General features: G+C 48.2%; 1 long non-coding RNA gene and 1 other non-coding gene across 2 annotated transcripts in view; one reads left to right on the top strand and one right to left on the bottom strand.

Annotated features, from left to right (window-relative positions):
* The window catches only part of LOC120366911 (uncharacterized), a 22,265-nt gene extending 883 nt beyond the window's left edge, over positions 1–21,382 (top strand). The window contains exons 2-3 of the long non-coding RNA XR_005581432.2: positions 447–633; positions 21,143–21,382. This is a non-coding gene — a long non-coding RNA (uncharacterized LOC120366911). The remainder of the gene's footprint in view (positions 1–446; positions 634–21,142) is intronic.
* Positions 19,658–19,815, bottom strand: LOC120367075 (U1 spliceosomal RNA). Its single transcript, XR_005581567.1, has one exon. It is a non-coding gene; the product is annotated as a U1 spliceosomal RNA (small nuclear RNA).

Below are 21,382 nucleotides of genomic sequence, written 5' to 3'. Positions count from 1 at the left end.
CATTCATCCTAACAATGACCAGAGAAGGTAAGTATTGATAGCCTTATTTTAGAGATGAGGAAACTGAGGCTGAGAGTAGGTAAGTGAGCTGTCCAAGGGCACTCAGCTAATAAACGGCAGAAGGAGGCCTCCTCACTGTCTACCTCTGAAAACGACACTGGCTTGAAGTTGCTGTCCTGGTCCTCCGCTGCCCATCTCATGTAGGGTAGGAGAGTATGGGGATAACCTAAGGGCTGGGACCCCATCTATAGCCTGAATTTGAGACTCTCAGTTGCTCCTCTCACTCCCCATTTAATGTGTGGGGATCCCTGGCTGGTCCCTCCCTACACTTCCAGGGCACTGGAGGGAGGGCCCACTGAAGGAGCCCAGGTTACTTCTAGGCCAGGTCAGGAGCCTAAGTGTAGCCTCCCCTGACAGCGTCCTCCTCCTTCTGCCCTCACATTCAGAGACACTGACGAGACTTGAAGCAAGAGACAGAAAGTTAGCATCTCATCTGGAGGAAGACCCTGGAAGGAGCCAGCCCCTTCCCCCAGGCTGACCTGGTTTAAGCCTTTCTTCTGCCAAGGTCACCAGCACCCCAGATGAGTGAGAGATGTAATCACTGGTTTCGTGGCCTGATCAGGGACCTCCAAGGTGAATCAAAGCAGGATTCTCCTTGGGCATGCAGGGAAAACCATCCATTCCCTGCCCACTGCCATCTCCTCCCTCCCAGACAGACCAGAGCCTTGCCCTTGGGTCCTTGCCCTTGAGATTAGCTAGGACCTCCTCCTCCTCTTCCTCTTCCTCCTCTTTCTTGTTCTCCTCCTTCTTCTTCTGTCTCTATAAGATAACTGTTGTGGAAGACTTTCTCTTTTCTTTCTTTTTTTTTTTTTTAAGATGGAGTCTCTCTCTGTCACCCAGGCTGGAGTGCAGTGGTGCAATCTCAGCTCACTGCAACCTCCACCTTCCAGGTTCAAGCACTTCTCCTGCCTCCGCCTTATGAGTAGTGGGACTGCAGGCACCTGCCACCACGCCCAGTTAATTTGTGTATTTTTAGTAGGAACTGGGTTTTGCTATGTTAGTCAAGCAGGTCTCAAACTTCTGGCCTCAAGTGATCCACCCACCTTGGCCTCCCAAAGTGCTGGGATCACAGGCCTGAGCCACTGCACCCAGCCTGGAAGACTTTTTATAATGAAAAAAAAATTTTTTTAAGAATGTATTTCCTGATTCCTCAATAGCTGTCTCTTTCAATTGAACAATAAACCTTTACTTAGGACCAGCTGTGTTCCCATCACTGTGCTCAGTCCTGAGGATTCTGTAGCAGATGAGAAATGACCCTGTCCTTGGTCTGCTCGCAGCCTAGCGAGGGACAGACTTTCCACCTATCTGGGAGCGTGGCTGCTTCAAGTCAGCCTATGGGACCAGCTGTTCGTGCTTCCTGTTGCCCAGAACTACTTCTGTAAGGGGGAAAGAGAAGGGTAGGAGCATGTCCTGCAGCTGGAAACCCAAGCCAGGCAGGGAGCCACCAAGGTAGTAGTTGCCAGCCTGTATCCACAATCATCCTTGGGACTCCTCACATTGCCAGCCACTCTTCACCCAAGGCCTGGTGGAAATAAAGCTGGACTAAGTAACGCCTCTCCGGTGGAAAATTGTTTCTGCAAGCCAACATTCAATCTCTCTCTCTCTCTCTCTCTCTCTCTCTCTCTCCCCTCCCTCTCTCTCTCTCATGCTGATCAGAACTGTGAGTTACAAAAATAAATAAATAAATGAGAAGATGTAATCAATTATTACATAGTAAATTTCATTGGCTTGGCAGGAGATATCTTTCCCATCTTGGCCCACACAGGAGGAAATCCTAGAAGGGATGACTGAAGTGTGGGACCAACACATTGGTGGGTCTGTGCTACCCCCTACTGGTCGCAGGTGGTATGACAGCCAAGACAGGTCAAGGCTTCCAGCAGCGATGGAGTCACCGCAGCGGTGACATTTCTGGACTGTTGTCACCTTCAGTGAAGGGATTGTGCAGTCACTGGGGATATACAGAACCCAGATGATTGAGAAGAATTCCCCAAGGATCTTTTCCCTCCTTTTCACCATTACTCAGTAGGAGTTTCCTTAAAAAAGGAAAAAGGGGCAGGGTATGATGGCTCATGCCTGTAATCCTAGCACTTTGGGAGGCTGAGGCGGGCGGATCACCTGAGGTCAGGAGTTCGAGACCAGCCTGGCCAACATGGCGAAACCCCCATCTCTACTAAAAATACAAAATATTAGCCGGGCGTGTTGGTGCACGCCTGAAATCCAGCTACTCAGGAGGCTGAGGTAGGAGAATCACTTGAAACCAAGAGCCAGAGGTTGCAGTGAGCCGAGATTGCACCATTGCACTCCAGCCTGGGCAACAAAGCAAGACTCTATCCAAATAAAAGAAAAAGGAAAAGGGGGCTGAGTGCTGTGGCTCACACCTGTAATCCCAGCTCTTTGGGAGGGTGAGGAGGAAGGATCACTAGAACCCAGTAGTTCAAGACCAGCCTGGGCAACAGGGCAAGACCCCATCTCTACAAAAAATACAAAAAAAAAAAAAGTTGGGCATGATAGTGCACACCTGCAGTGCCAGCTACTAGAGAGGCTGAGGTGGGAAGATTGTTTGAGCCTGGAAGGTCAGGGCTGCAGAGAGCAAAGAATCACATCACTGCATCCAGCCTGGGCAACAGAGCAAGATCCTGCCTCAAAAAAAAAAAAAAAAAGGGTTATTACACAGTTCAAAAATGAAGCAAAGCCCAAAAGCATGTGCAAAGAAAGTAAAAGTAAAGTCTCTCCTGGCCGGGCACCACACCTGTAACCTCAGCACTCTGGGAAGCTGAGGTGGGTGGATCATTTGAGGTCAGGAGTCAGAGACCAGCCTGGCCAACATGGTGAAACCAAGTCTCTACTAAAAATACAAAAAAGCCGGGTGCGGTGGCTGAAGCCTGTAATCCCAGCACTTTGGGAGGCCGAGGCGGGTGGATCACAAGGTCAAGAGATCGAGACCATCCTGGTCAACAAGGTGAAACTCCATCTCTACTAAAAATACAAAACATTAGCTGGGCATGGTGGCGCATGCCTGTAATCCCAGCTACTCAGGAGGTTGAGGCAGAAGTGCCTGAACCCAGGAAGCGGAGGTTGCAGTGAGCCGAGATTGCGCCATTGCACTCCAGCCTGGGTAACAAGAGTGAAACTCCGTCTCAAAAAAAAAAAAAAAAAATTAGCTGGGCATAGTGGCGGGCACCTGTGATCCCAGATACTCGAGAGGCTGAGGCAGGAGAATCTCTTGAACCCAGGAGGCAGAGGTTGCTGTAAGCTGAGATCATGCCACTGCACTCCAACCTGGGCAACAGAGCAAGACTGTCAAGAAAGAAAGAAAGAGAAGAGAGAGAGAGAGAGAGAGATCTCCTGAGGCAACTACTCTTAATAGTTTGTTTGCTTTTACAATCTTAATTTTTTTTTTTTTTTTGAGACGGAGTTTCCGCTCTTGTTGCCCAGGCTGGAGTGCAATGGAGCGATCTCGGCTCACCGCAACCTCCGCCTCCTGGGTTCAGGCAATTCTCCTGCTTCAGCCTCCTGAGTAGCTGGGATTACAGGCACACGCCACCATGCCCAGCTAATTTTTAGTATTTTTAGTAGAGACGGGGTTTCACCATGTTGACTGGGATGGTCTCGATCTCTTGACCTCGTGATCCACCCGCCTCGGCCTCCCAAAGTGCTGGGATTACAGGCTTGAGCCACCGCACCCGGCCTTTTTTTTTTTTTTTTTTTTTTTTTTTGAGACAGAGTCTCACTCTGTTGCCCAGGCTGGAGTGCAGTGGCGCAATCTTGGCTCACTGTGACCTCTGCCTCCTGGGTTCAACCAATTCTCCTGCCTTAGCCTCCCAAGTAGCTGGGACTACAGGTACTCACCACCATGCCCAATTAATTTTTGTATTTTTAGTAGAGATAGGGTTTCTCCATGTTGGCCAGGCTGGTGTTGAACTCCTGACCTCAAGTGATCCCCCCGTCTCAGCCTCCCAAAGTGCTGGGATTACAGGCATGAGTCACCACGCCCAGCCTCTGAACAATTTTAACGTGTCTTTACAGAGATATTTGGAGCATGTGCTGGGTGTGCCCGTGTGTTCGTGTGTGTGTGTGTGTGCGCGTGTTTGACACAAATGATAGCTACACTCTACACTCTTCAGCACCTGCTAATTTCATGTAATAATGTACCTGCCTGTAGAGAGTTGACATAGTCTTCCATCATACGGTGTGGCACAATTTACTCACCATTCCCCTCCTAGTAGATATTTAGGTGTGTCTGCCTTTTATTACTACAAACAATGCTAATTGCAGGAAATATCTTGCTACATATATTTGTAGACATATGTGTGTGTGTAAAATAATTTTTTTAGATGGAGTCTCGCTCTGTCGCCCAGGCTGGAGTTCAAAGGTATGATCTCGGCTCACTGCAACCTCCGCCTCCCCGGTTCAAGCGATTATAGGCATGAGCCACCACATCCAGCCAAATAAATTTGTAAGTATGACAATTCTGGGTCAAAGATTATGTGCTCTTAAATTTTTTATAGATTTTTCACACAATTGCCCTCCAAAAATTGTGTACCAATTTACAACCCCCAACAACAGATGAGATCACCTGTTTCCCCAAACCCTCACAAGCATGTTATTATCAGGCCTTTTGATCTTAGGTAATAACTCTTTAAAAGTCCTGGGTGCGGAGCAGGTGATGATCTGTCTTTTTCTTTGGGCAGCGGGTTTCTCCAAGGCAGGGGCTGTGTCTTTCTCATCCCTGCATCCCCAGTGCGGGACGCGGCACCATCCTTGGTAGTTACTCAAGAACTATTTGCTGAATATTGAGTGAAAGAAACACAGCTGCATTTTGGCAGGCCCAGAGGGAGGGGGTCAAAGGTTAGATTTGAGCAGGAGGCCTGCTCTTTAGGGCCACTGTCTCTTCCAGACCCTGGTCAAGGCTCTGCCCCAAACCCAAAAGCCCTCCTCTTGCAGGAGCCTCCCAGGTTGCAAGGTCTGATGCTGAAGGCCCAAAACGCCCTGGCCAGCTTTTGCCCAGCTCTGCTGCATTCCAGGCATAGACCCCATCATCCCCAAGCTGCCTGAGAACTGCAAACAAACTAGGTGTTCAGCTTTATGGGATCAGTTAAAACACTGTCCAGTAAAACACTATCTGCAATGATGAAAATGTTCTCACTCTGCACTGTCCAATATGGCCGCCACTGGTCACTCACAGCTACTAAATTCTCAAGCTGTAGCTAGTTCAACCAGGGAAATGAATAAATTTTACTTAATTTGGCTGGGTGTGGTGGCTCAAGCCTGTAATCCCAGCACTTTGGGAGGCCAAGGCGGGTGGATCACAAGGTCAGGAGTTCAAGACCAGCCTGGCCAAGATCGTGAAACCCCATCTCTGCTAAAAATGCAAAAATTAGCCAGGCATGGTGGTGAGCACCTGTAATCCCAGCTACTCAGGAGACTGAGGCAGAGAATTGCTTGAACCCAGGAGGCAGAGGTTGCAGTGAGCCGAGATTGTGCCATTGCACTCCAGCCTGGGTGACAGAGTAAGACTCCATCTTAAAAAAAAAAAAGAAAAGAAAAAAAATCGCTATATATGATGACATGCTCCTGTAGTCCCAGCTGCTTGGGAAGCTGAGGTGGGAAGGTTGCTTGAGCCAGAGAAGTCAAGGCTGCACAGAGCTGAGATCACACCGCTGCACTCCTGCCTGTGTGACACAGAGAGACTCTGTCTCAAAAATAAATAAATAAAAATGTGGCTGGGCACATGGCTCACACCTGTAATCCCAGCACTTTGGGAGACGAAGGCAGGCAGATCACTCGAGGCTATGAATATGAGATCAGCCTGTCCAACAAGGTGAAACCCCGTCTCTACTAAAAATACAAAAATCAGCTGGCTGTGGTGGCCCGCGCCTGTAGTCCCAGCTACTAGGGAGGCTGAGGCAGGAGAATCACTTGAACCCAGGAGGCAGAGGTTGCAGTGAGCCAAAATTGCACCACGGCACTCCAGCCTGGGCAACAGAGTGAGACTGCCTCTCAAACAACAACAACAACAACAACAACAACAAAGGTAAATTAAAATAAAAGCTAATTGTTTGGTAGCTAACCATGGAGGGCTGCTCTGTCCTTCTTCTTGGCAACTTGTGATAGTCACCACACTATTCTTTCTATGTAACTCACTAGAGGACAGCCCCAGTGAACAGACCAGCAAACACCGCAAGAGTCCTCTGGAGTGACTGACTTATTCAAGGTCATATTGCTGGTAAATGTCGGAATAAGGATCTGAATCGTCATGAACTCCCTGAGTCTCCATTTTCTTCTCTGAAAAAAAAAAAAAATAGTGACAGAATTGTATTGAATTGTTTTGAATATTAAGTAAAATTTCATGTAAAGCACTTAACAGAGACTTATTTCCAGCAATAAGGTGGACTATATATGTTCAGAAAAACTCCTGTGGTACAAAACAGCTAGAAATGCTAGATAAAAGATAAAATGTGTATGGGTCTCTTCCTTCCTTCCTTCCTTCCTTCCTCCCTCTTTCTTTCTTTCTTTTTTTTTTTTTTTTTTTTTTTTTGAGACGGAGTTTCGCTCTTGTTACCTAGGCTGGAGTGCAATGGCGCGATCTCGGCTCACCGCAACCTCCGCCTCCTGGGTTCAGGCAATTCTCCTGCCTCAGCCTCCTGAGTAGCTGGGATTACAGGCACACACCACCATGCCCAGCTAATTTTTTGTATTTTTAGTAGAGACGGGGTTTCACCATGTTGACCAGGTTGGTCTCGATCTCTCGACCTTGTGATCCACCCGCCTCGGCCTCCCAAAGTGCTGGGATTACAGGCTTGAGCCACTGTGCCCGGCCTTTTTTTTTTTTTTTTTTTTTGATGGAGTCTCACTGTGTTGCCCAGGCTGGAGTGCAGTGTTGCCATCTCAGCTCACTACAACCTCCACCTCCTGGTAACTCTGGCAGTTACTGACCTGTCCTTGTCAATGCTTCCCAGGGAAGAGAGGACAGTCTGCATGTCCCAGGTACCTACCCATCTCTACAAAAAAATACTTAAAATTAGCCATATATGGTAGTACCCACCTGTAGTCCCAGCTACTCAGGAGGCTGAGGTGGGAGGATCACTTGAGCCCAGTGAGCAGAGGCTGCAATGAGCCAAGATCATGCTGCCACACTCCAGCCTGGATGACAGAGCAAGACCTTGTCTCAAAAAATTTTTTAAAAAGAAAGAAGGCTGGACGCGGTGGCTCATGCCTGTAATCCCAGCACTTCGGGAGGCCAAGGCGGGCCGAGGTCGGGAGTTGGAGACCAGCCTGAACAACATGGAGAAACCTCATCTCTACTAGAAATACAAAATTAGGCGGGTGTGGTGGCGCGTGCCTGTAATACCAGGTACTCAGGAGGCTGAGGCAGGAGAATTGCTTGGACCCAGTAGGCGGAGGTTGCGGTGAGCCGAGATCACACCATTGCACTCCAGCCTGGGCAACAAGAGCGATACTCTGTCGAAAGCAAAGCAAAGAAGGAAACAGAGGGAGGGAGGGAGGGAGGAAGGAGGGAGGAAGTGGCCAGATGTGGTGGCTCACGCCTATAATCCCAACACTGGGAGGCCAAAGTGAGTGGATCACTTGAGGTCAGGAGTTCAAGACCAGCCTGGCCAAGATGGTGAAACCCCATCTCTACTAAAAATACAAAAATTAGCCAGGCAGGCATGGTGGCGGGTGCCTATAATCCCAGATACTGGGGAGGCTGAGGCAGGGAATTGCTTGAACCCAGGAGGTGGAGGTTGCAGTGAACCAAGGTCACAAGGAAGAAAGGATGAAGGGAGCCCAAAAGTTGATCTCCTTGGGTAGTAATGGAAAAATCATCCACCCTTCAGAGAGCGAAGGTAGAGATATTTGCTTACCTCAATCTATCAATAAGATATATCCACTCTACAGTTGTATGTACCTAATAACATAGCTTCAAAAATCATAAAACAGAAATAGTAGGAAAAATAGACAAATCTACCGATGGAAGATTTAAATCACCTCCCTCTGGAATTGGTACATCAAGTGGACAAAAAATTCAGTACAGATTTAAAAGATTTGAGCAATGCAATCAGCAAGCATAATCTAATAGAATATTTTAAATACTCCAGCTCAAACAGTTTGTGAACACACTTTTATTTTCAGACACACATGGACCATTTACAAAAATGACCACATATCAGATCATAAAGCAGTCTCCATCAGCTCAAAAAATCATATAGACCACATTCTCTAACAGCAATATAATTAAATTAAAAATCAACAATTTTGGCCGGGCTCACGCCTGTAATCCAAGCACTTTGGAGGCCAAGGTGGGTGGATCACCTGAGGTCGGGAGTTCAAGACCAGCTTGACCAACATGGTGAAACCCCGTCTTTAAAAAAAAAAAAAAAAAAAAGAGGCCGGGCGCGGTGGCTCAAGCCTGTAATCCCAGCACTTTGGGAAGCCGAGGCGGGTGGATCACGAGGTCGAGAGATCGAGACCATCCTGGTCAACATGGTGAAACCCCGTCTCTACTAAAAATACAAAAAACTAGCTGGGCGTGGTGGCGCGTGCCTGTAATCCCAGCTACTCAGGAGGCTGAGGCAGGAGAATTGCCTGAGCCCAGGAGGCGGAGGTTGCGGTGAGCCAAGATCGCGCCATTGCACTCCAGCCTGGGTAACAAGAGCGAAACTGTGTCTCAAAAAAAAAAAAAAAAAAAGAGAGAGAGAGAAATCAACAATATTTAAAAATAAGCCCAGCTGGGCGCAGTGGCTTATGCCTGCAATCCTAGCACTTTGGGAGACTAAGGTGGGCAGATTGCTTGTGGTCAGGAGTTCAAGACCAGCCTGGCCAACATAGCGAAACTCCGTCTCTACCAAAACTACCAAAATTGGCTGGGTGTGGTGACAGGCACCTGTAATCCCAGCTACTCAGGAGGCTGAGGCAGGAGAATCACTTGAAACCGGGAGACAGAGGTTGCAGTGAGCTGAGACTGTGCCACTGCACTCCAACCTGGGCGACACAGTGAGACTCCATCTCAAAAAACAAACAAACTAGGGCAGATGAGGCCCATCCAATCTGCAGCCAAATAGACTGTGACTCACAGATGCCCAGAGCTGCTGAGCTGACAGGAGAGAGTGGACTAAGGGACCCCCGCTAGAAAACCCAGGTTCATTCTCAGGACTAGGGGAGCAGAGCGTGGCATCTGGCAGGTGTTTGATGAATGCTAACAGAAGGAACAATTACGGAAGACCCGCCGAACACCACACGCTGGGCCTGTGAAAGGGTCTCTTTAGTTTCATCCTTGTGGCAATACATCCAGGTTGGTGTTACTAGTCCCACTATTTCATTAAGACGTGGAGACTGGGGCACTCAGCAGCTTAGTGACATATCCAAGGTCAAGAAAATGGCAGAGTCCTAGCCAGAGCAATCAGACAAGAAAAAGAAATAAAGGATATCCAAATTGGTAAAGAAGAAGTCAAACTGTCGCAGTTCACCAACCATAGGATTATATACCTAGAAAACCCTAAAGATTCATCCAGAAAGCTTCTAGATTTAATAAACAAATTCAGTAAAGTTTCAGGATACAAAATCAGTGTGCACCAATCAGTAGCACTGCTGTATACCAACAATGACCAAGCTGAGAATCAAATCAAGAACTCAACCTTTTTTACAATTGCTGCAAAAAATAATAACAAAATACTTAGGAATATACCTAACAAAGGAGGCGAAAGATCTTCATAAGGAAAGCTACAAAACACTGCTGAAATAAATCACAGATGACACAAACAATTGGAAACACATTTCATGCTCATGAATGGTTAGAATCAATACTGTGAAAATGACTACACTGCCTAAAGGAATCCAAAAACTCAATGCAATTCCCATCAAAATACCATCCTCATTCTTCACAGAACTAGAAAAAAAAATCCGAAAATTTATATGGAACCAAAAAAGAGCCTTCAGAGCCAAAGCAAATGCTAAGCAAAAAGAACCAATCTGGTGGCATCACAGTACCTAACTTCAAACTATACTATAAGGCCATAGTCACCAAAACAGCATGGCACTGGTGTAAAAACAGGCACATAGACCAATGGAACAGAATAGAGAACCGAGAAATAAAGCCAAACACTTACAGCCAACTGATTTTTCACAGTGCAAATAAAAACATAAAAGGGGGAAAGGACACCCTGTTCAACAAACGGCTGGGATAATTGGCAAGCCACAAGTAGAAGAATGAAACTGGATTCTCATCTCTCATCTCATACAAAAATCAGCTCAAGATGAATCAAACACTTAAATCTAAGAGGTGAAACCATAAAAATGCTAGAAGATAACATTTGAAAAACTCTTCTAAACGTTGGCTTCAGCAAAGACTTCATGACCAACAACCCAAAAGCAAACACAACAAAAGCAAAGATAAATAGATGAGACAGCAAAGGAAATAATCAGCAGAGTAAATAGACAACCCAGAGTGGGAGAAAATCTTTGCAGACTATGCATCTGACAAAGAACACTTGTACACACATGTTTATAGCAGCACAATTCACAATTGCAAATATATGGAACTAGCCCAAGTGCCCATCAATCAATGAGTGGCTAAAGAAAATGTTATATATATATGTGTGTGTGTGTGTATACACATATATATATACATATATGTACACATATATACATATTATGTATACAGACAGAGGCATATCTGTGTATATATATCTATATATATATACACACACATATATATCTAGGACCTCGTGATCCACCCGCCTCGGCCTCCCAAAGTGCTGGGATACAGATATATATATAGATATAGATATGTATACACACACACATACACACACACACACACACACCCTGGAATATTACTCAGCCATAAAAAGGAACAAAATCATGGCCTTTGCAGGAACTGGATGAAGTTGGAGACCATTATTCTAAGCAAAGTAACTCAGAAATGGAAAACCAAACATATGTTCTCACTTATACGAGGACACAAAGGCGTAAGAATGAACAGTGGACTTTGGCGACCCTAGGGTAAGGCTGGGAGGGGGATGAGGGCTAAAAGACTACATACTCAATGGAGGCCGGGCGCGGTGGCTCACGCCTGTAATCCCAGTACTTTGGAAGGCTGAGGCGGGCGGATCACAAGGTCAAGAGATTGAGACCATCCTGGCCAACATGGTGAAACCCCATGTCTACTAAAAATACAACAAAATTAGCTGGGTGTGATGACGTGTGCCTGTAGTCTCAGCTACTCGGGAGGCTGAGGGAGGAGAATCGCTTGAACACAGGAGGCAGAGGTTGCAGTGAGCTGAGATCACGCCACTGCACTCCAGTCTGGACAAAAGGAGTGAAACTCTATATCAAAAAAAAAAAAAAAAAACCTACACAACGTGTACAGTGTACAAGCTCAGGTGAGGGGTGCACCAAAATCTCAGAAATCACCACTAAAGAATATATCTGTGGCCGGGCACGGTGGCTCACGCCTGTAATCCCAGCGCTTTGGGAGGCCGAGGCAGGTGGATTGCCTGAGGTCAGGAGTTCAAGACCAGCCTGGCCAACATGGTGAAACCCAGTCTCTACTAAAAATACAAAAACAGTTAGTCAGGCATGGTGCCAGGCACCTGTAATCCCAGCTACTCAGGAGGCTGAGGCAAGGGAACTGCTTGAACCAGGGAGGTGGAGGTTGCAGTCAGCCAAGATTGCACCACTGCACTACAGCCTGGGTGAAAGAGCAAGACTCCATCTCAAAAGAAAAAAAAGAAAAAAATGTATCCATGTAACCAAATACTACCTGCTCCCCAAAAGCCTATTGAAATAATTTTTTTTTTTTTTTGAGACGGAGTTTCGCTCTTGTTACCCAGGTGGAGTGCAATGGCGCGATCTCGGCTCACCGCAACCTCCACCTCCTGGGTTCAGGCAATTCTCCTGCCTCAGCCTCCTGAGTAGCTGGGATTACAGGCACGCGCCACCATGCCCAGCTAATTTTTTTGTATTTTTAGTAGAGACGGGGTTTCACCATGTTGACCAGGATGGTCTCGATCTCTCGACCTTGTGATCCACCCGCCTCGGCCTCCCAAAGTGCTGGGATTACAGGCTTGAACCACCGTGCCCAGCGCTGAAATAATTTTTTTAAAGAACAGGAAACAATAACTCCGGGGGGAAAAGAAAAAGAAAATGGCAGAGCCAAGAAATTAACCCAGAAATTGGGACCTACCTCTCCCCACTGTTTCCCCTGTACCAGGGACAACCAGTTTCCAGATATCTCCCTCCCAACAGCCAGCCAACGCAGAGGTCCCTGTGATGAAAGCCAAGCAAGGCCAGGCCTTGGGCAAGCAGAACCTCTTTGCTCAGTATTCTATAACTTCTTTTTTTTTTTTTTTTTGAGACAGAGTCTCACTCTGTCACCCAGGCTGGAATGCAATGGCCCAATCTCGGCTCACTGTAACCTCCGCCTCCCGGATTCAAGCAATTCTCCTGCCTCAGCCTCCTGAGTAGTTGGAATTACAGACACGTGCCACCACACCCAGCTAATTTTTGTATTTTTAGTACAGACTGGGTTTTGCCGTGTTGACCAGGCTGGTCTTGAACTCCTGACCTCAAGTAATCCTCCCGCCTCAGCCTCCCAAAGTGCTGGGATTACAGGCATGAGCCACTGAGCCTGACCATTATTCCATCACTGTTGATGGAGGGCCAACTGCATGCCCAGCGCCAAGGGACAGAGAAGAATTAGACCCCAGTCTGCCCAAAAAGAGCTCACAGCCTAGGAAAGGAGTCTGAGGGGTCTCTGTTTGCCCTAGGGCCACTGAGGAAGAAACACTGAGTCCAGACCTACTCCTGACATAATGCTACCTGGACAGCCACTGGTCAGAGTCAGAGACTAGGGCTGCCCTCCTGGGTTGTTGAAGGAAGCAAAGTTGAAACCACTAGAAGGTGGGGCTCTCCAGGGAAAAGAACAATTCCAGGCATCCCATCTGATGACAGGAGCTGGGAGAACGTCTTCGCCGAGGTGCGGGAAGTATGCAAGAAAGACCAGGACCAGGCCGGGCGTGGCGGCTCAGGCCTGTAATCCCAGCACTTTGGGAGGCTGAGGTGGGTAGATCACCTGAGGTCAGGAATTTTCGAGACCAGCCTGACCAACATGATAAAACCCTGCCTCTACTAAAAATACAAAAATAAACCAGATGTGGTAGTAGGTGCCTGTAATCCCAGCTACCTGGGAGGCTAAGGCAGGAGAATCACTTGAACCCAGGAGGCAGAGGCTGCAGTGAGTTGAGATCGCACCACTGCACTCCAGCCTGGGCAATACAGTGAGACTCCGTCTCCAAAAAAAAAAAAAAGAAAAGAAAGAAAGAAAACGAAAGACCAGGACCAGCAGAATTCTCCTGACAAGCCACCACCTGCGAAGCTGGCTCCATAGTGAGTCCACCTCTGTTACCTCCCAGAGCAGCTGACATTCTGTCATTTTTGATGAAGGAGTTGGGTGGAGACTGGGGCTGCCAAGCGTGGCCTTCTGTGGTTTCAGGGAGAAAGGCGGGTGAGCCAGTCCATTGCCCTGAGAAGAGGTCAAGAGGATGAAGACTACGAAAGTGACTGAGTTGGGCAATTAGGGTGTCCCCAGTGGCCTTCAAAAAAGAATACTTTCAATAGCAGCTGCTGAAATTTCAAAGGCAAGTTTGGAAGCGGGAGGGGAAGAAGGCGAGAGAGAGGGCAGAGCCTAAGCCAAGCATCAGGCTTTATTTTATTTTTATTTTGATTTTTATTTTGAGACAGAGTCTCGCTCTTTCACCAGGATGGTGTGCAGTGACGCAATCTCTGCTCACCAACCTCCGCCTCCTGGGTTCAAGTAATTCTCCTGCCTCAGACTCCCAAGTAGCTGGGACTACAGGCACGTGCCACCACGCCTAGCTAATTTTTGTGTTTTTACTAGAGATGGGGTTTCACCATGTTGGCTAGGATGGTCTCGATCTCTTTTTTTTTTTTTTTGAGACGGAGTTTCGCTCTTGTTGCCCAGGCTGGAGTGCAATGGCGCGATCTCGGCTCACCGAAACCTCCGCCTTCTGGGTTCAGGCAATTCTCCTGCCTCAGCCTCCTGAGTAGCTGGGATTACAGGCACACGCCACCATGCCCAGCTAATTTTTTGTATTTTTAGTAGAGACGGGGTTTCACCATGTTGACCAGGATGGTCTCGATCTCTCGACCTCGTGATCCACCTGCCTCGGCCTCCCAAAGTGCTGGGATTACAGGCTTGAGCCACCGCGCCCGGCCGGTCTCGATCTCTTGACGTCGTGATCTGCCTGCCTCAGCCTCCCAAAGTGCTGGGATTACAGGTGTGAGTCACCGCACCCAGCCTAATGATGTCATTCTTAACTTGTTTTGAAAATCTAATTTTTTGACAGACAACTCAGGGGTTAATCCTCAGAGGTTCAGAAGTTCCATGAATCCTTTAAAGTGGAGAACTCCACCCAAAGAATATAATACTGCTTATATTTGCACCAGAGAGGCATAGCATGAATCTATGCATAAGGAAATAGCAGACAAACCTCAAATAGGTGTATTCGATTAAAAGGAAAAAGGTATGGAGGAGTCCTACTCTGAAAAAATGTCATGAAAGGTAAAAGAGATGAGGAATTGCTCTAGATTAAAGACCAGTCCGGGCGTAGTGGCTCATGCCTGTAATCCCAGCACTTTGGGAGGCTGAGTCAGGCAGATGGCCTAATGCCAGAAGTTTGAGACCAGCCTAGCCAACGTGGCGAAACTCCATCTCTACTGAAAATACAAAAATTAGCTGGGCATGGTGGTGCATACCTGTAATCCCAGCTACTTGGGAGGCTGAGGCAGGAGAATCGCTTGAACCCAGGAGGCGGAGGTTGCAGTGAGCCGAGATCATGCCACTGTATGCTAGCCTGGGCAACGAGAACAAAACTTGGTCTCAAAAATAATAAAAATAAAGCCTAAAGATCCGAATGTGGTGGCTCATGCCTGAAATCCCAGCACTTTGGGAAGCTGAGGCAGGAGGACTGCTTGAGCCCAGGAGTTCAAGACCATCCTGGGCAACGTAGGGAGACCTCCGTCCACAAAAACTAGTAAAACAACTGGAGACAGTGGCTCATGCCTGTAATCTCACCACTTTGGGAGGTTGAGGTGAGCAGATCAGCCTGAGCAACAGAGTGAGATTTCATTTCTAAAAGAAGAAAATAAAAATTACCCAGGTGTGGTGGCATGCGGCTGTATTCCCAGCTAGTCAAGAGGCTGAGGTGAGAGGCTCTCTTGAGCCCAGGAAGTAGAGGTTGCACTGAGCCGTGATCATGCCACTGCACTCCAGCCTGGGTGACACACTGAGACATTGTCTCGAAAAAAAAAAAAAAAAAAAAAAACAAGGCCAGGTGCAGTGGCTCACGCCTGTAATCCCAGCACTTTGGGAGGCCGAGGAGGGTGGATCACGAGGTCAAGAGGTCGAGATCATCCTGGCTAACATGGTGAAACCCCGTCTCTACTGAAAATACAAACATTAGCTGGGCGTGGTGGCAGACACCTGTAATCCCAGCTACTTGGGAGGCTGAGACGGAAGAATCGCTTGAATCTGGGAGGCAGAGGTTGCAGTGAGCTGAGATTGCACCACTGTACTCCAGCCTGGGTGACAGAGTGAGACTTCGTCTCAAGAAAGGAAGAAAGGGAGGGAGGGAGGGAGGGAAAGAGAAGAGAGAAAGAAAGAAAGAAAGAACTACCCAAACCAGGAGCTCCCGAAAGTGAGTGGCTTCATCCTACTCTTTTTCCCCAGCGCTGGCCCTCGGTCAGTGTCCTTGTTGAACAGGGTAGTGTTAGGGGCACAGGTGGCAGCCGGAAGGGCAGAGGCCCTCCGCTTAGGGACATTCCTCAGCTCGCAACATTTTCTGATCCGACAGCTGGGGAGGCCGCAGAGCCAGGCCAGGAGTGACTCACCCTCAGAGCTACCAGGGCGGTGGAGGAGCCCTGCCCCGCAGAGAGGGCCCCAGCCGGCAGGTGCCGCTGTTGAGCCAGCTCTGGTAGAACCTGCTGAGGCTCAGCCGGGCCCTGGAGCCGGCCAGCCCACGGTTTTCTGCCAGAACCCAGCCCACCAGGATCTGTGAGCCGCCTCACTCTTCTTTGCCCCCATCTAGCCTCCGGCTCCCAGGCCCACAGCTTCCCCGCATTCCCGCCGCCATCGCGGAAGCCCCAGGGCAACTCCTTGGGATAAAGCCAAGTGGAGCAGCGGAGGAGGGCAGGAAGAGGCTTCAATCCTTGGCCCTAAAATCTCAGCTGCAAATTAATCCTCCCCCTTTATTCCACCCCATCTCCCTCTCCCTCCTCCCCCTCTCCCTCTCCTCCCCCTCCTCCCCCTCCTCCTCCTCCTCCTCCTCCCCCTCCTCCCCCTCCTCCTCCTCCTCCTCCTCCTCATCTAGGCTTTCAAAACAAACACACACCTCCCCAGCCCATCCCCCAGCCTAGGTCTTTTTGTGGGAGTTGGGGGTCCTAGACCCCAGTTCCTTCTGCTGGATCCGGAGATCAGGGTAGAGCTGGAGAAAGGGTGACAGGGTGCTGTGACATTGTTTCTTCCCTGTCTAGGAAGGAATTGCTCTCACAGCCGTGGGGGCTGGGGAGCTGGCCCTTTACTCTAGGCTCTCCCCTGACCTACTCAAAACTCAGGATGAATAGAGCCTAGAGAGGTCATTTTGTCCATCCCCTGGCTCCAGGAAGGAACATAACCATGCGAAGTTCTTCCAGTCCTACATACGTTTGCTAATTCCTTCAACAGCCCTTCACTGTTGTGCGAGTACTGATATGTGCCAGTACCAGGAGCTTTACCTAATGCTTAAAGCACCTTAAATTCTCACTAGGACCATCAGAGATGGGTACTGTCACTCTAAATTGACTTGTCCGAAGATCCAGTTCAATCCAGGGCTTCTCTGTGACTCCTTCCAACCCATGCAGTGGAATTCATCTCATTCAGCTTTGGGGCTGCCAGTGCACCTCAAATAATATCCCAGTTACTTGTCTCATTGGCTTCTAATGATTTGTCTTCATGGGACCCTCCCACACACCTCCATTACAAGACGGTGCCAGACCACAACTAGGGAGAGTGAAGCCTGGAGGTTCTGCACTAGCCCTCACTATGTGGCCTTAAAGTTCCCTAACTTCAGCCAGGCGCAGTGGCTCAAACCTGTAATCCCAGCACTTTGGGAGGCCAAGGCGGGCAGATCACAAGGTCAGGAGTTCAAGACCAGCCTGGCCAATATGGGGAAACCCCATCTCTATTAAAAATACAAAAATTAACCGGGCATGGTGGCGGGTACCTGTAATCCCAGCTACTCGGGAGGTTGCGGTAAGAGAGTCGCTTGAACCTCAGGAGGCAGAGGTTGCCGTGAGCCGAGAGCCGAGATTGTGTGATTGCACTCCAGCCTGGGTGACAGAACTAGACTCTGTCTCAAAAAAAAAAAAAAAAAAAAAAAAAAGCGGGGCTCGGATGGTTCTGGATACAGATAGAGTTGTTTCTCTTTTTTTTTTTTTTTTTATTTGCTTCTTTCGTGAGACAGAGTCTCACTCTTGTCCAGGGTAGAGTGCTATGGGAGGCCTCATTTCACTGCAGTTTCTGCCTCCCAGGTTCAAGCAATCCTCCCACCTCAGCATTCCAAGCACGTGCCACTGTGCCCAGCTAATTTTTGTATTTTCAGTAGAGACAGTGGTCACCATGTTGCCCAGGCTGATCTTGAACTCCTGGGCTCAAGTGATCTGCCCGCCTTGGCCCCTGAAAAGTGATAGGGCTGCAGGCGTGAGCCACCATGCCTGGCCAGTTGTTTCTTCACTGGGCGTGGTTACACAGGTGTGTTGACTATGAAAATTCATTAAGCTGTACACTTACTGTTTATCTACTTTTTTGTATAAAGTTTATACATTTCTATGAAAAATTACCCTTAATATAAACAAAGACAAAGACAAATGAATTGAGTTACATGTATTACATAAATAAATCTTAAAACGTTTTAAGTAAGCAGCAAGTTATAAGATTTCGATGTCCGGGCACAGTGGCTCATGACTGTAATCCCAGCACTTTGGGAGGCTGAGGCGGGCGGATCACCTGAGGTCAGGAGTTTGAGACCAGCCTGGCCAACATGGTGAAACTGTTCTCTACTAAAAATACAAAAAATTAGCTGGGCATGGTGGCGGACGCCTGTGATCCCAGCTACTCGGGAGGCTGAGGCGGGAGAATCGCTTGAACCCAGGAGGCAGAGGTTGCAGTGAGCTGAGATTATGCCACTGCACTCCAGCCTGGGTGACAGAGTGAGACTCTGTCTCAAAAAAAAAAAATTTTGGTAGTATGATGCATAGAAATTTTTAAAGTGCTTGACACTACATAATATTTAAGCATTCATACCTAGGTAGTACAAATAAAAGGCATGCAGAGGGCCTGGCAAGGTGGTTCACGCCTATCATCCCAGCACTTTGGGAAGCTGAGGTGGGTGGATCAGCTGAGGCCAGGAGTGAGAGACCAGCCTGGCCAACATGGTGAAATCTCATCTCTAAGAAAAATACAAAAATTAAGGCCGGGCGCAGTGGCTCACGCCTGTAATCCCAGCACTTTGGGAGGCTGAGGTGGGTGAATCACGAGGTCAAGAGATCGAGACCATCCTGGTCAACAAGGTGAAACCCCGTCTCTACTAAAAATACAAAAATTAGCTGGGCATGGTGGTGCGTGCCTGTAGTCCCAGCTACTCGGGAGGCTGAGGCAGGAGAATTGCTTGAACCCAGGAGGTGGAGGTTGCGGTGAGCCGAGATCGAACCATTGCACTCCAGTCTGGGTAACAAGAGCAACACTCTGTCTCAAAAAAAAAAAACAAAAATTAGCTGGGTGTAGTGGCCAGGTGCCTGAAATCCCAGCTACTCAGGAGGCTGAGGCAGGAGAAAGAGAATCACTTGAACCCGGGAGGCAGAGGTTGAGCCAAGATCACACCATTGCACTCCAGCCTGAGCAACAGAGTGAGACTGTGTCTCAAAAAAAAAAAAAAATGCAGAGGGGTGATAAACACTGAAGGCACAACAGAGGTTTTCTTTCAGTGGGAGAGAAGGAACTGAGATATGCACCAAGGAAAAAGTTTCAGAAGTTTTTCTAGGCTGGGAGTGGTGATTCTTGTCTATAATCCTAGCCATTTTGGGAGGCTGAAATAGGAGGATCACTTGAGGTCAGGAGTTTGACTCCAGCCTGGGCAACATAGTGACACCCCATCTCTACAAAAAATCTAAAAATTAGCCAGGCTTGGTGGTGTGTACCTGTAGTGCTAGCTACTCTGGAGGCTGACGCTGGAGGACTGCTTAAGCCCAGGAGTTGGAGGTTGCACTGAGCTGTGATCAAGCCACTTCACTCCAGCCTGGGCAACAGAGTGAGACTCTGTCTCTAAAAATTTTTTAAGTCTTTCTAGCTTTATTTTTTAAGCTGGATGGTTCTTATCACGGGTGTTCATTTTATTATTCTAAATATATTTTTCTAATTAATATAGTTAAAAGAACTCTCAGTAAAAGAAAGAAAGAGGGAGAGAAAGAACAAAAAGAAAAGAGAAGAGGAAGGGAGGAAATTATGTGGGTTTTTTTGTTTTTTGTTTTTTGTTTTTTTTTAATTCAGGGGAAAGCACAAATGCAGTCCCCCACTATCACAAATTATGCAGTGGACTTTCCCACATTTGGGGAGATCGAAGGGGTCCGCACATCCGGAGTGCAATGGATAACCCTGGGAAAACCACCTTCGTGATCATGGTATCTCCCCTGCCAGGTAAGTATTGTCTTATTTATCTTCGTCTTTCCAGCATCTCCAACCCAGTGCTGGCACTTAGCAAGTGCTTGGTGAATGAAAGATCACTTGAACACTTGGCCAGTAAAGCTTCAGAACCAGGGTTTGATGCCAGACCCTCCTATGCCAGATCCCAAGTCCAGGGCCTTCCCTACTCTTCTGCAGCCGGCGTTGGGGGGTGACTGGAGAGGGGGAGCAATAGTAGAGGCCCCAACCTGACTCAGCAGTATGTGCATCTGAACTGAATTACAGAATTGCCAAATTACAGGGCACAGTGGAAGAACAAAACTTCATTTATCAGAACTCTGCAAATTCAGGGCCTGGCATGGTGGCTCACGCCTGTAATCCCAACACTCTGGGAGGCCGAGGCGAGCTGATCACTTGCAGTCAGGAGCTCAAAACCAGCCTAGCCAACATGGCACTTTGGCAGGTCGAGGTGGGCAGGTCACAAGATCAGGAGTTCAAGACCAGCCGGGCCAACACGGTGAAACCCCATCACTACTAAAAATATAAAAATTAGCTGGGCATGGTGGTGCATGCCTCTAATCCCAGCTACTCAGGCAGCTGAGGCAGGAGATTTGCTTGAACCCGGACCTGAGGGGCAGAGGGTGCAGTGAGTTGAGATTGAGCCACTGCACTCCAGCCTGGGAGACATAGTGAGACCATGTCTCAAAAAAAACACACATAACAATTAGCTGGGCATGGTGGCAGGCACCTGATCTGCTCATATCTTTTAATAATTTGATCTTAGCCTGGGCACAGTGGCTCACGCCTGTAATCCCAGCACTTTGGGAGGCAGAGGCAGGCGGATCATGAGGTCAAGAGAGCCAGACCATCCTGGCCAAGAAGGTGAAACACCATCTGCAGTAAAATACAAAAACTAGCTGGGCGTGGTGGCTCGTGCCTGTAGTTCCAGCTAGTCGGGAGGCTAAGGCAGGAGAATTGCTTGAACCCGGGAGGCAGGGCTTGCAGTGAGCCAAGATCGCACCACTGCACTCCAGCCTGGCGCCTGGCGACGGAGTGAGACTCTGTCTCAAAAATAGAAAAATAATAATAATAAGAATTTGATCTTGACTGGAAACCTTTTCAGATTTGCCTATGTGATAGATGTAGCTCGACCCACTGGGCTCTTTTACATTACTGCATCGTCCTCTTCATGGGACAAAAAGGAAGGGGGGGCTCGCTAAGCCGAGGTCCGACCCAAAGAGCTTGTGGCATCGCTTTGAACAGTGCAAGAAAATCAACAAGCAGCCTTCGGCACATTAAGTCTGCAAGCAGAGATGCCACTAATTGCAGACGCATTCTATCGTTTATTAGGCCTCATGTGGAATGCAGCCTCTGAGAAAAGCACTTCTCGCCACTCAAAACCCACCGAAGCATGCCCACCCCTGAGCGGGGCATCTAGGAATGCAAACTGAGCTGCCTCTGCAGCTGAGAGCAGAGCTAACCGCATAATGAGCACACTGGAGGGGATTCACAGGCTTTGAGGATTGTTTTGAAGGAAGAGAAATAGGTCCTACTTCTGTGAGAGGCTGATTATTCCTTTAATGCCAATCA

The sequence above is a fragment of the Saimiri boliviensis genome, chromosome 17, assembly GCF_048565385.1.
Source record: "Saimiri boliviensis isolate mSaiBol1 chromosome 17, mSaiBol1.pri, whole genome shotgun sequence".
NCBI classification, from domain to species: Eukaryota; Metazoa; Chordata; class Mammalia; order Primates; family Cebidae; genus Saimiri; species Saimiri boliviensis.
Note: the sequence above shows the minus strand (reverse complement) of the source record. Positions and strands in the feature narration are given on the sequence as shown.